We start from the raw sequence: 12,147 nt of genomic DNA on the forward strand, positions 1-12,147 counted from the left end.
TGGCCCATACAAGCAACATATTCAGCTTGACCAACTAACTCAACTGGGAAAGGAACTGAACAGTCTAAGAGACTAGAAGGAGGCTGGTATACTAGGACAGAGCAGGTAAAAAGCCACCTCAAGAGGTTGAGGTCAGATTGTACAGAAGCAACGTGGACTATATTGAGAAGGTTGGAATTTAAGGCAAATACAATAGAAAGCCAAAGGGGAGTTGGAAGGATGAGGGCTACATAATTTTATTTAAAGTAAGGAAAAACATCACTCTGCATTATAGAGGGGACAGAAGCGAAAATGGAGACCACTAAAGAGTGTTCTAGGTGGTGACAAGCGATGGTGGCAGTGAAGGTTAAGTAGACAGACTCAAGACATGTGGTTTGGGAATCAACAGTCAACAAACAACAAATGTGCTACAGGCTAGGGGTGGGGAGGGGAATGGAGGATGGAGTCACTTGAGCAGATGACCTTGCTTTTTAAAGAGATGGGGTAGACCAATGGAGAAATGGATTTGGGGTTAGCAGGAAAGAGAACAAATAAAAAGTGCCCAAGTCTCCTTGAGTTGCTGTCCATTTCCATTATTAATATTCTCTGTATTTTCATTGTTGTTGTTTTTATATAGCCCTATGAAAGGAGTATTTCCACCAGAGGAGATTTTTTTTTTATTGCCTTTGAAGCTCACACAGCCAAACCGCATTTTACAACAGTGCCCCCATTGCTCAGTAGAGGGCCTAGACGTAAACTAGGACACAACTTATTTGCGTGGCAGTGACCTCCAGAGCAGTATCTAAAGCTTTCATTCTCCTTTGAGAGTTTTGGGGGTTCCCAAAAAGGATTCTAAAAGGGAAAGAAATGAGAGTACCCCTTACCTTCTTTCTCTTAATGTGGCTATCTTAAATAGTAGCTATGGATATAGTTTTCTTTTTCTTTATGTTTTGATATTTGTAAAAGAAAAAAAAAATTGGTCATGAGGAGGAAGGAAAAAAAATCTTGATAGTCTAAGCAAGACTTGAATATCTGGGACACAAGAAAGATCAAGGCTGGGCGTGGTGACTCACATCTGTAATCCTAGAACTTTGGAAGGCCGAGAAAGGCAGATCACCTGGGGTTAGGAGTTCAAGACCAGCCTGGCCAATATGGCAAAACCCTGTCTCTAGTAAAAAACACAAAAGTTAACCAGGCATCGTGGCAGGTGCCTGTAATCACAGCTACTTGGAAGGCTGAGGCAAGAGAATCATTTGAACTTAGGAGGTGGTGGCTGCAGTGAGCTGAGATTGCACCACTGCAATCCAGCTTGGGTGACAGAGTGAGACTCTGTCTGAAATAAAAATACAAAAAAAGAAGGATCAAGAAGAGGCCAACTTCCCCTTGTACCTGGGCAGAGAAGTCTAATGTGAAAATATCAAAATATCAAATAACTTCAGATGCAACTAAGCCAAACATTACATAAAGTGTGCTGTTTTCCAAGGTGACAGCCATGTTAAGACTACAAAAACAGGTCTTCTAGGACGTGGCAAAAGCCAGATTTTGTGGTGTTCCTTTTGACTAGTGGATTTAGTCAAGTAGTGCTTGCTAATACTCAGGCCAGTGTCTCCTACAATTCAGTCAGAGTGGCCTGAGAGTTTGGTGAAATAAACAAACTGAAAGAAGCACTCATGGTTCCCCCTGGGCACCTTGGCACTCTGTGTCTGCCATATAGTACCAAGTTCACGTCACAGGGAAAATGACAGCCTCAGATGAAATTCAGATTTTCTTTAAGTTACTGTGTGTTTCACTCAGCCAGGATGGTAAAATAAACCTTTTTGATAAAGGTTTTAGATCAAATGTAATTTCTTGACTTCTTGTTGATAGTGGTTATTTTTGTCTTTTAGGTTTTTTTTTTTTTTGCTAAGTGGTTCAATATGAAAGAGATACACAAATAAAATTGGTGTATACTACAGTGTCACACATGCCCCCTTGCTACCTTGCATGAGCTACTTTTACACCGTCACATTTGTAACACAGCCCATTTGTCCTTTGATAGGGGAGTCATTGACATTTAGGTAAAGTGATTGTTGGCTGAATTCAACTATTTACCATCCTCCTCCCCAAAACTATTGCTAATCATTTAACAATAATTTTCCACCCAAATTTATTTCTACTCCTAGTAAAAGGAAAAACAAAATTAGGGAACAGGGTTGTGGCAGGGGTACTTCTTTAACAAGAAGAGATGCTCCAAGCCAATAAGAATTCTATAATAACAGCTAATTTCATAGTGGTGATAATAGATTGTTATTTTTATTATAATTGTAGCACATCATTATCTAGGCTTCAAATGGAAAATCTGAGGACTTAATTATAGGGTGAGTTATTTGCTTTTATATTCCTTTCTACACTGTTTGTATTTGAATGCTTGTGTCTAGATATCCAGCTTATTCAGCAAAGGAAGAAAAACCTTTTATCCTACACAAGGAAAATACGGTCATTTAAAAAATGACTTAATGATGTTTTGAGGTCAGTGCTATTAAGTAACATTAGTGTTTTTCAAAAGCTGCTTCCTATAAGCCCATGAGCTACAGAGTAAAGACTCTCTCAGGTATGAATTCTGGCTCTGCCCCTCCCCAGCTTTATAGTCTTGAATGAGGATGTAAGTCCTCTGAGCTTCGCTCTCTGATCTGATCCCTGGTGATAATAGTAATGCCCACCTACCCATCTCTTATGCTGTGTAAGTGAGATGTTGTATATAAGCCACTGTGGACAGAAGCCACTACTAGTTACTATACCAAAAGATGGCTTGGTGCTTTGTGTCAGGCTAAATGGTAGTTTCTAAATAATTCTTGCTGCTGGCTAAAAAGGTTTAAAAGTTTAGTTTTTATTTTTGTGTTTAATTTGCCTTGCAGAAGGAATTATGTTACCTGTTGAGGATCTGGTTCTAATTTCATTTCAGATGAGTACAATTATTGATTATAATAGCACTATGAAGTGTGCCATTCCTTTCTGTCTACAGAGGACAAACAGGTCATTTTCTAGGAATAGATTGAGAAAATTCAAAGTCCATAATAATATTTGGCCTCATTTTGAAAGGGAACAGTCAGAGGTTTCTTAAAATATTGTAGTGAGGATAGTAATGAAAATTCATGAAGACTGCCTCCTGATCCTACCCTCAAACCCCAGCTCTGACTGTAATTTTTGGATTTGAAGGAAAATTGGGGGGAAAGAAGGCTTCATGTGTTTCTTATTCAACACATGAAGCTTAAATAGCACAGGGTGTTTATACAGTTCACATCTTCTGATAAATGACAAGATCCCACAGTTCAGGGACCCAAAGGGTTTCTTTCTCCCTTCTCATGTTTAGCTTCAGCATCTCAAAGAGAGAAACTGAGCCGTGGACCTTATACTGTGAAAAGAATTAGAGCCACAAGATAGGTGGGAGTGAAGGGGAATTGCTTTTGATCTTCCTTGGGGGAAAAAGTGCTGCTTTTACTTCCAAATGCCTCCTGCAAGCCTCCCCCTTCAATATTCATTTGAGTTGTCTATGAACTGCCAATTCATTTTTTTTGCAGCACCAGCCTCCCTGCTGTTACAGAGATGTGAGAATAAGATGATTATTTATAGGCTTCTTAATGCCTGTTTTGCTGGACCGAAGAGGTGAATTTTTAGAACTCGGGCGAACTGGCAAAGCTCTTGCTCTCTAATTGAGGAGGCTGAAGGCAGAAAGAGCAAGAAGGGGAGAGCTATTTACATACATCTCATTATATCTCCTTGGCAAAGAATACTCAGTCCTGGCTCTGTGAGAAGAATTGCTCCTCAGTTTCCAGGGAGGAAATTTCAACCAAATCCCAACATTTGGTGCTCACCTCTGTCTTGCTGCAATTATAAATACACAGCACTGTGGGGTTTTGAGATAACAGAGTTCCATCCCTCATTTTGCTGAAGAAATAGCAGTTCATAGGCAGGAATAGGGTTCATGGATGTGGTCCGATGGCAAGTCCATAGCAAAAGTTCCAGCCAGTGGAGAAATATTGGAGGTGGGGAGTGAAATTTCTTCCTTTCCCCAGCCAAGCCTATCTGCACACATACAGCTCAAGTTCTAGGCCCCTGCCAAGGTTGGGAAATATCTTGAATATTGTCCCTGTCTTCTCCTACCTTACATTCCTTTAGAATTGAACAAGTTCTTTACAGGACATTTTGGCCAACATTTGGGGAAAAAAAATAAAATATTAACTGTGAAGAGTGGTACATTTACCTGAGCAAACCATGCTTTAAGTTAAGGCACCAAGTCCGTGAATGGCAGCTGGCTTGTTATGAATAGCATACAGATATTTTATCCAGAATGACTATGAAGTTAGTCCTCCAAACTGGTACATATTTGAGAGTGAAGGGGGAAAACAGTAATAATCAAGCCAAGACACGGGTATAAACAGGGCCATCCCTGGCAAAAAGGGACAGTCATTCTTCTTATGTCCCATGAATCTACTTGCTCAGCCCAAGGACTGGGAAGGTGAGAAGGGATAGGGAAATTCTCAGAAGGAAAGAGGGGGCCATTTTGGGCAGGGTTAGAGCAGTACCTGCTAAAGTGTATTTGTTCAATAAATGGACTCATGGAAGAGCTCTGGGTAGAAGATGTGTGTTTGCTTAGCTCAGCCGCTTTCTCATGGGGCAAGTCAATCCCTTCACTGCTGTCAGCCTCAGTTTCCTCATTTGTCAAGTGAGGAGAACAAACCACAGCTCCCTCCACAGGGCTGTTGTTTGCCATCAGAAACATTCAGTGCTGACCCTAGATGGGACTCCACCCAGCCTGCAGTTTGCACCCTACGGCTCTTTTGAAGGGATATGTTTTCACAAGGAATTAAGTTGACTGAAACCACCCATTATGGTTGGCCATACCAGTAAAAATAGGCAAAACCCATTTCAGTAAATTTACAGAAATTATGACAATAAAGGCCAGATCATTAAAAATTAGAGTGTTTTCTGAGACCAGATGTATGCATAACATCTTATAATTCTTTTTGAAACCTTTCCATAAGGCAAGGACCGGGGCGAAGCATGTAGCTTCTATGATCGTATTTCATCCTCACCACAGGACAATGGAGTTTTTCACATCAGGCACACCCCCAGTTCAGGCTGAACTTAACATCCCTGTTGAACCATAGGCTCTCTCTGGAGTGTCCTGCTTCCAGCTCCCTACCTGGCTAAATATCTCGCTGCCACATCATTGCTCACATTACCCCTTTGCAGTGAGCTCCTCCGCTTACTGAATACCACAAACCCTCCTCTGCCTTCCAGCATCTCCTTAGCTTGCTTTCCTCAGTCCTAGAGTCTATGGTTCTATAGCACTTTCCACTGTAGCATACTATATACTTATTTATCTTTTTTGTTTTATTTTTTTTTTTACATCTTTCTCCCCTCTTAGTCTACATAACTGTAAATAATTTTAGGACAGGCATTATTCAATAAATAGCATAATTTATGACTATTGTGATTAATTTTTTTAAAGCCTCTCTGCTGGTCTTCAGAAAATATGTAATTCTGATGTTCAGATACAGATAGGAATATTGTGTTCAGCTAGGAATATTGTATTCAGATATGATCCAGAGTCAGATACTTAGGAAATCTACAAAGTAACAAATCTGAGGACCCACTGGATTTATCTGATGAAGCTCTGTTTCTGAGGGTCATGTCCACTCTTGCCTAGAGCTTTAGGCTATCTCAAAGTCCAGTCCCCGGAACCAGTCTGCCTATAACCCCTGCCCCTCAAGTTTCTCTGTGGCCACCAGATGTAAACAGATTAATATGCTCACATTACATGGCTGGCTAGTCTCATTAAACCAAGGGTTTTGAGTCCACAAGCTAAAATTCCTGAAGCAGCATGATGCAAAACAGGATGAGTGCTGAATATTAAGTGGCTGGTGCATGTTCCAAAGAAACGCATTCAGATTCAAATTTACGGTCAGCCTTGGCCAAATCCAACCTGCCCAAGAGCAGGGCTTTCACAAATACTGACTCCTTTGAGTGTCACCTTGGTTCTGTGGAGTAGGCGGGGTGGGTAAAGTTACACCCATTTTACAGATACAGAAAGAAACAGGACAAATAGTTCGCCTAAAATAAGGGGCCAGGGCTCTAAGACCAGTGCTGCTTCCAAATCCTACTGGCATCCCCAATGTTCCCTTGCCCCCTTCCTTAAATCATCTTGATGTGACATTGCTTCTGCCTTCTCTCATATTTTTCCAGAAAACTTACAATCATGCCCTAATGCTAATAGCTAATAGTTATAGTACCTTAGGTTCCTCTTCAAATTCCCCCCCAACTCCTTCTATATTGCTGATTTCTGGCCTCTTTCTCTGAGTTCATATAGTTTTGTGGTAAGCCACTTCAAAACACCTTTAAAAAAGACCTTTGTCCAAGTAGAGAGGATTCCTAAATAAGTTGCAAGGTAATTGATACTGTGAAAATGCCACAGAACCTGGACTTGAGTTTGTCCTTTCGGTAAACTTGCCTCCTCAACATCATAATGGCAAAGCACAGTGTAACTAGCCTCATCTGTCACTCCCACATCTGCTGAGTGACATCTTTAGCCCCTGTGCTACCTCTATAATTATTCTACCTTACTTTGTCTTTTGTTTATAAATGAATGGCCTTAGAAAATTTTTTTCTTAAATTAATAAAGTATCAAATGGAGGGACTCAGAAGCTGTCCTTTCTGGATTTGTTACTACTGCTGCACTGTTTCATAAGTAACACTTCCATTTTACTACTTTGACTGTTTCCAGTCCAGTGAAGAGGTTAAGAAATAGGTTTTGGAACAAGGAAGCTCTGGGTTTGAAGCCCAGCTTCTCCACTATTCAGCTGTGTGAACTCGGTTCCACCTTCTAAATCGATGAGTCTTATCTGAAAAAATGAGACTCACCTGAGATTGATATCATAGCACTGAAATGAGCTACTCTATAAAGTACATTATACAAAGCCCAGTGCCTGGCTCATAGTAAATGTTTAAGCATAGTAGCCAAAAATTTTTGTTTTTATGACATACTATCCGTAACATAACTCTCAATTCTGTATTATGAAATAATCACACAGGGTGGCCCACACTTTTATATTTTACTTCTGATCAGCTCTAGTAACTAAGAAGACTGGAATTGCACTCCAGTCTAGGAGACGGAGCAAGATTATGTCTCAAAAAAAGATTTATACACACACACACACACACACACACACACACACATTTCTCTCTCCCTTTTCCAACCTTCCTCTCTTCCCTTTCCTCTTACACTGGAGCAGGAATTCAGTGCACTTACATGAGAATTCTCTTAACGGTGGCCTCAATTGTCTGTAGTTCTAGTTCTGTGAACAGACCCATTTTAATAACAGAGGTCAGCTAAGTACAAGCCCAGCTCATGCCTGGTTGTGACCTGCCAGCCATAAGGACATCTATGGTGGGTTATTTCAAAGAAAAGTAGAAAAAGAGGTAAATTGATGTCAAAATTTCACCAGGAAACTGAATTTGCTTTACCTTGTTGTCAAAGACCTAAATGAGATGTATAGTCAAATTTGCGGTAGAAGAGAAAAAAATTTCTTGCAAAATCTTCAAAGCTATAAAAAGCAACTTTGTATTGACCATCAAGGTAGTCATGTCTAATAACCCAAGATTCAAAGTTATCAACTCTTCACCCAATAACAAGAGGAAGCACATGGCTCTATCCTTTGAGATGGCTATGCAGGATTGGAAGTATAGAACCCATCCCAGAAATGTAAATTAAAACCACAAAACCAAATTATATCTGCAAAGTCCCTTTTTCCAATAAGGTCACTTTCAAAGATTCAGGATTGGAGTTGAGGGTCACTATATAATCCATCACACTGGCCAACATCCAAATGACTTGTTTGAGAGTGCTCTTTTAAGCCTTGGAGGTATCTTTGAAAAAGCATATTGCCCATAGAGAGGGATCTGAGGGTGAGGCATCTATCTCCCTTATTATCACCTTCACATATGTTTGCCAATTGTCATGGCTCCTAGACACCCAGGATTTTCTAACAGGAAAGAGACCCTCTATGAACTTCCGCTTCCCCAGAGCACTATTTGGCTTCTAACTGGAGAAACAACTTCTCATCCTGTAATCTGTTCATTCATGCACTTTTCAGGAGTTTTGGACATGTGAAAAAATCCAAAATAAATGCATCAATTTTCATAATTTCTTTATGAAGGAACCACGTGTAAGAACAATCTGGGTCCTACCACTTACATCTATGTGATCACATTCATGTAATACAAAGCACTTAAGCAACCCAACCCGTAAAACGAGAATGATGACATTATTTCAAGTGATTAAGGGTAATAATAAATGTAAATCCATCTGGCACTGTGGTTGGCATATAATAGCAACTTGAAGAGAGATCTTTTAGGGGTTCCATCCAGTGCGTGGGTACATATCTTTACTTCAGATGTTCTTTCTATCCTGTCCATTAATCAAAACCTCTGGGTGAGTGTATGTAGTTAAATGTGCATTTCTTGGCTGGGTGCAATGGCTCACTCCTGTAATCCCAGCACTTTGGAAGGTGGAGGCGGGTGGATTACCTGTGGTCAAAAGTTTAAGACCAGTCCGGCCAATATGACAAAACCCCGTCTCTACCAAAAATACAAATATTAGTTGGATGTGGTGGCATGTACCTGTAGTCCCTCCTTCTTGGGGAGGCTGAAACAGGAGAATTACTTGAATCCAGGAGGTGGAGGTTGCAGTGAGCTGAGATCACACCACTGCACTCCAGTCTGGGAGCCAGAACAAGATTTTGGCCCCCAAAAAATTACAAACACACATATATACATATATTACACACACACAAAGTATGCTGTGGCAGACAGAGGAAAAGCAGATAGTGTTTTATGTCCCCAGGGGCAGGAGGGTTAAAGTCTCTCTCTGGGAACATTAGCATTCATTTATAACTGAGTCAAGCTACTTGATGCTCCATTAAAAGTGTAAATTGGTCATGAAGTCCTTGCCTACTCCTATGTCCTGGATGGTTTTGCCTAGATTTTCTTCTAGGGTTTTTATGGTGCCAGGTCTTATGTTTAAGTCTTTAATCTATCTGGAGTTAATTTTAGTGTAAGGTGTCAGGAAGGGGTCCAGTTTCTGCTTTCTGCACATGGCTAGCCCGTTTTCCCAACACCATTTATTACACAGGGAATCCTTTCCCCATTGCTTGTTTTTGTCAGGTTTATCAAGGATTGTATGGTTGTAAATATGTTGTGGTGAAGGGGTAGAAAGGAAGCAAAACACACTGCCATGTGTGTACCTATGCAACTGGCTTGCATGTTCTGCACATGTACCCCCAAACCTAAAATGCAATAAAAAAATTTTTTTTAAAAAGTGTAAATTGCCACCTACCTCAGGAAATTCATTTGAAAAATGAAGCACTTTTTAAAAAATGGTCATGGAGAGGTCCTAGAGAATCAAATAAAATAATTGGGGTTTTCACACCATGCCTTGAAATATCAAGCTATTCGTATCAGCTGAAGTATGAGATTACCTAAAATGGGCATAATTCCCTAGCAATGGAGGAGGTAAGTGAATTCACACTGGCAATTGTCACTTGAACACTTATGCTACTGAAAGCATAATAAGTATTTTCTTTGAGTGAAGTACCAAGATATTTTAAAATTGTCAGAGGAAAATATACATTGTTTTTCTACACACTAATGTGACTAATAACCAGGTAATGAGTGCCAAGAGAATGGCAACTTTGTGCATAGGGGAAAAAAAAGCCAATTTTTGACACTCCCAACATGATTCAGCAGAAGTGATGACCTGAGTATTGTTACAGAACCCAAAATACCCTGGTTGTAGTAGTAGTGTTTTTATAGTGTTCATGCCTTTTAATATCATTGTCATTCTCCCAGTGAGAAAAAAATATGTTAAGTATAAAATAGTCAAAATTGGGGGAAAATAAGAAGATAAATGGTAATTATTTGAGTCATGCCTCTGTCATGTCAGAATATGTTGGTTAGAAATCAAAGGAAATTGTATTATCAGATACAAACCCTGATATGAACATCTGGGCAGGGTTTATGTGTTACTATTTATCCAATCCAATTAATTCAACCCCCAAAAAAAGTATTGAAGCACCTACAACATGATTTTGGAAGAGGATTTCATTTAATCTTAGTTACCACTGAAGAAGAAAAGAACTATGAAATATCAAGGCAAAGAGAACAAGAATTCCCTTCACTTTTTTTCAAATAGGAATTTATTTACATTAAAACAAATAAACATTTAGTGAATGCCCATCATTTTGCTAGTTATGAATGTGAAGGGTTGAGCTTTCAGAATGAATCACATGTTTTTGGAGAGCCTAACAATTAAGTGCAGTGGTGGTTGTGAGGCGAGCAGAAACAGATAAGTTATGAATTACTGTAATGATAATACAGGGAAAACTTTACTCTTCCTTAGATACTCAAGAAAACGTGAACTTTAGCTGGCTTTTGACATTCAGTCTTGGCCAGTGAGAGTAGGAACACTAGTCTCAATATACCGACCAGGCTGGCAGCTAAAGAAAACACTCACTTCTAAGCAATTAAGTGAGGCCTAGAGAGGGCATTCTGCTTTTGGGTATATGTCTCCACTCCTACAGAATTACTTTTTTTTTTTTTCAAGTGTTACATTTTTATTGCAGTAATTTGATTTTAAATAGTATTACCATTTAACAATATAATGCAAAATATGCCCATGGGAATAGTAAATTTTTTTTTTTTTGCATTTTAGGTTTTGGGGTACATGTGAAGAACATGCAAGATAGTTGCATAGGTACACACGTGGCAGTGTGATTTGCTGCCTTCCTTCCCTTCACCTATATCTGGCATTTCTCCTCAACTCCCCACCCCCTGCTGTCCCTCCCCTATTCCCCGCAACGGACCCCAGTGTGAAGTGCTCCCCTCCCTGTCCCCATGTGTTCTCATTTTTCAACATCCACCTATGAGTGAGAACATGTGGTATTTCATTTTCTGTTCTTGTGTCAGTTTGCTGAGAATGATGGTCTCCAGGTTCATCCATGTCCCTACAAAGGATTACTAAAGACCATAATCACAAATTATTTACTAAGCCAGAATTGTTAAGGATAAAGAACACTATCATGAATTATTCCCTCTTTAATTCTCAAGTTTATGTGCATCAAAAGGTATTTCTTATGGCTGCATGGAAGAAGAATAGGTATGTGTGTATACATCCATATAGACACTCTAAAATCCAAATGAATCTTTGAAAATATAAATGAATCTTTATTCTAATCTCTTGGGAGCTCGCCCCACATTTCCTTCAATCTTGATGGATCTCATGGTTAATTTTATAAGACAAATTCAATACATTGCTAATGAATTTAAAGCATACAGTATTAAAACTCCAAATAAGTGCTCACTATATAGCTTTTGAGTAAAGAATGTTCTGAAAAGTCAGAGAGAGAAAATATTTGATTGTGTGAAACTTGAACCATTCAGTTTTGGGAAAGTGAAGATTGATTCCATTGCCATTATTTGGTAGCCTTTTGCCTAGATAAAAGTTGGCAATAATTTTAGTTTGCTTCACCTTATCTTTCCCATTCATGCAATCCCTGACATTTAATGAAAGCTAGCTGCAGCAAAAATTCCCAGGAGCAAGCAAGTACAGAATCTAGTGAAATTGACCCACAGTCAATTTTTAGAGAGCTGATATAAAGCAAGTTAACGATGCCCTCTGTGAAAAATGCTGCCTCGGCAGTTTATTTTAGGGAAATAAAGAATTCTGTAAACGGGAATAACATATCTTAGGAAAATCCATACCACTGTTTATAGAATAGTCCACAGAATGTCAAACACCAAATAAAATGAAAACATCAGATAGTTACTATAAATACATGACCTATATTCAATTTGAATCTTTAAACTCTTCCAACATTTTTTCGCCATTTGTTTATATGCTTTTCAGCATTTTTAGTTTTGCAATTCTAATTTATAAAAATATCATAAGCAGGAACGTTTTTGAAAGATGAATACTATCATTTTTACATAAATATTGAGAGTTTATATACCAAAAATTTCTTCACATTTTTCACAAAGATTTCAAGATTTCTGCAAACCAAACTTTTAAAATACTGGAAGCAATCCCTATTTATCAACTTTGTAACTGAATATTCCTTTGTCTGAATTGCTCAT

At 39.0% G+C, this 12,147-nt stretch overlaps 1 protein-coding gene and 1 long non-coding RNA gene across 15 annotated transcripts in view; one reads left to right on the forward strand and one right to left on the reverse strand.

The window, feature by feature from the left end:
* The window catches only part of GRM7 (glutamate metabotropic receptor 7), an 890,997-nt gene that overhangs the window by 798,434 nt on the left and 80,416 nt on the right, over window positions 1-12,147 (forward strand). The window lies entirely within an intron of this gene.
* LOC118147782 (uncharacterized) overlaps window positions 1-12,147 on the reverse strand; it is a 348,784-nt gene that overhangs the window by 41,637 nt on the left and 295,000 nt on the right. The window lies entirely within an intron of this gene.

Source organism: Callithrix jacchus, chromosome 15 (genome assembly GCF_049354715.1).
Source record: "Callithrix jacchus isolate 240 chromosome 15, calJac240_pri, whole genome shotgun sequence".
In the NCBI taxonomy this organism is placed as follows: Eukaryota; Metazoa; Chordata; class Mammalia; order Primates; family Cebidae; genus Callithrix; species Callithrix jacchus.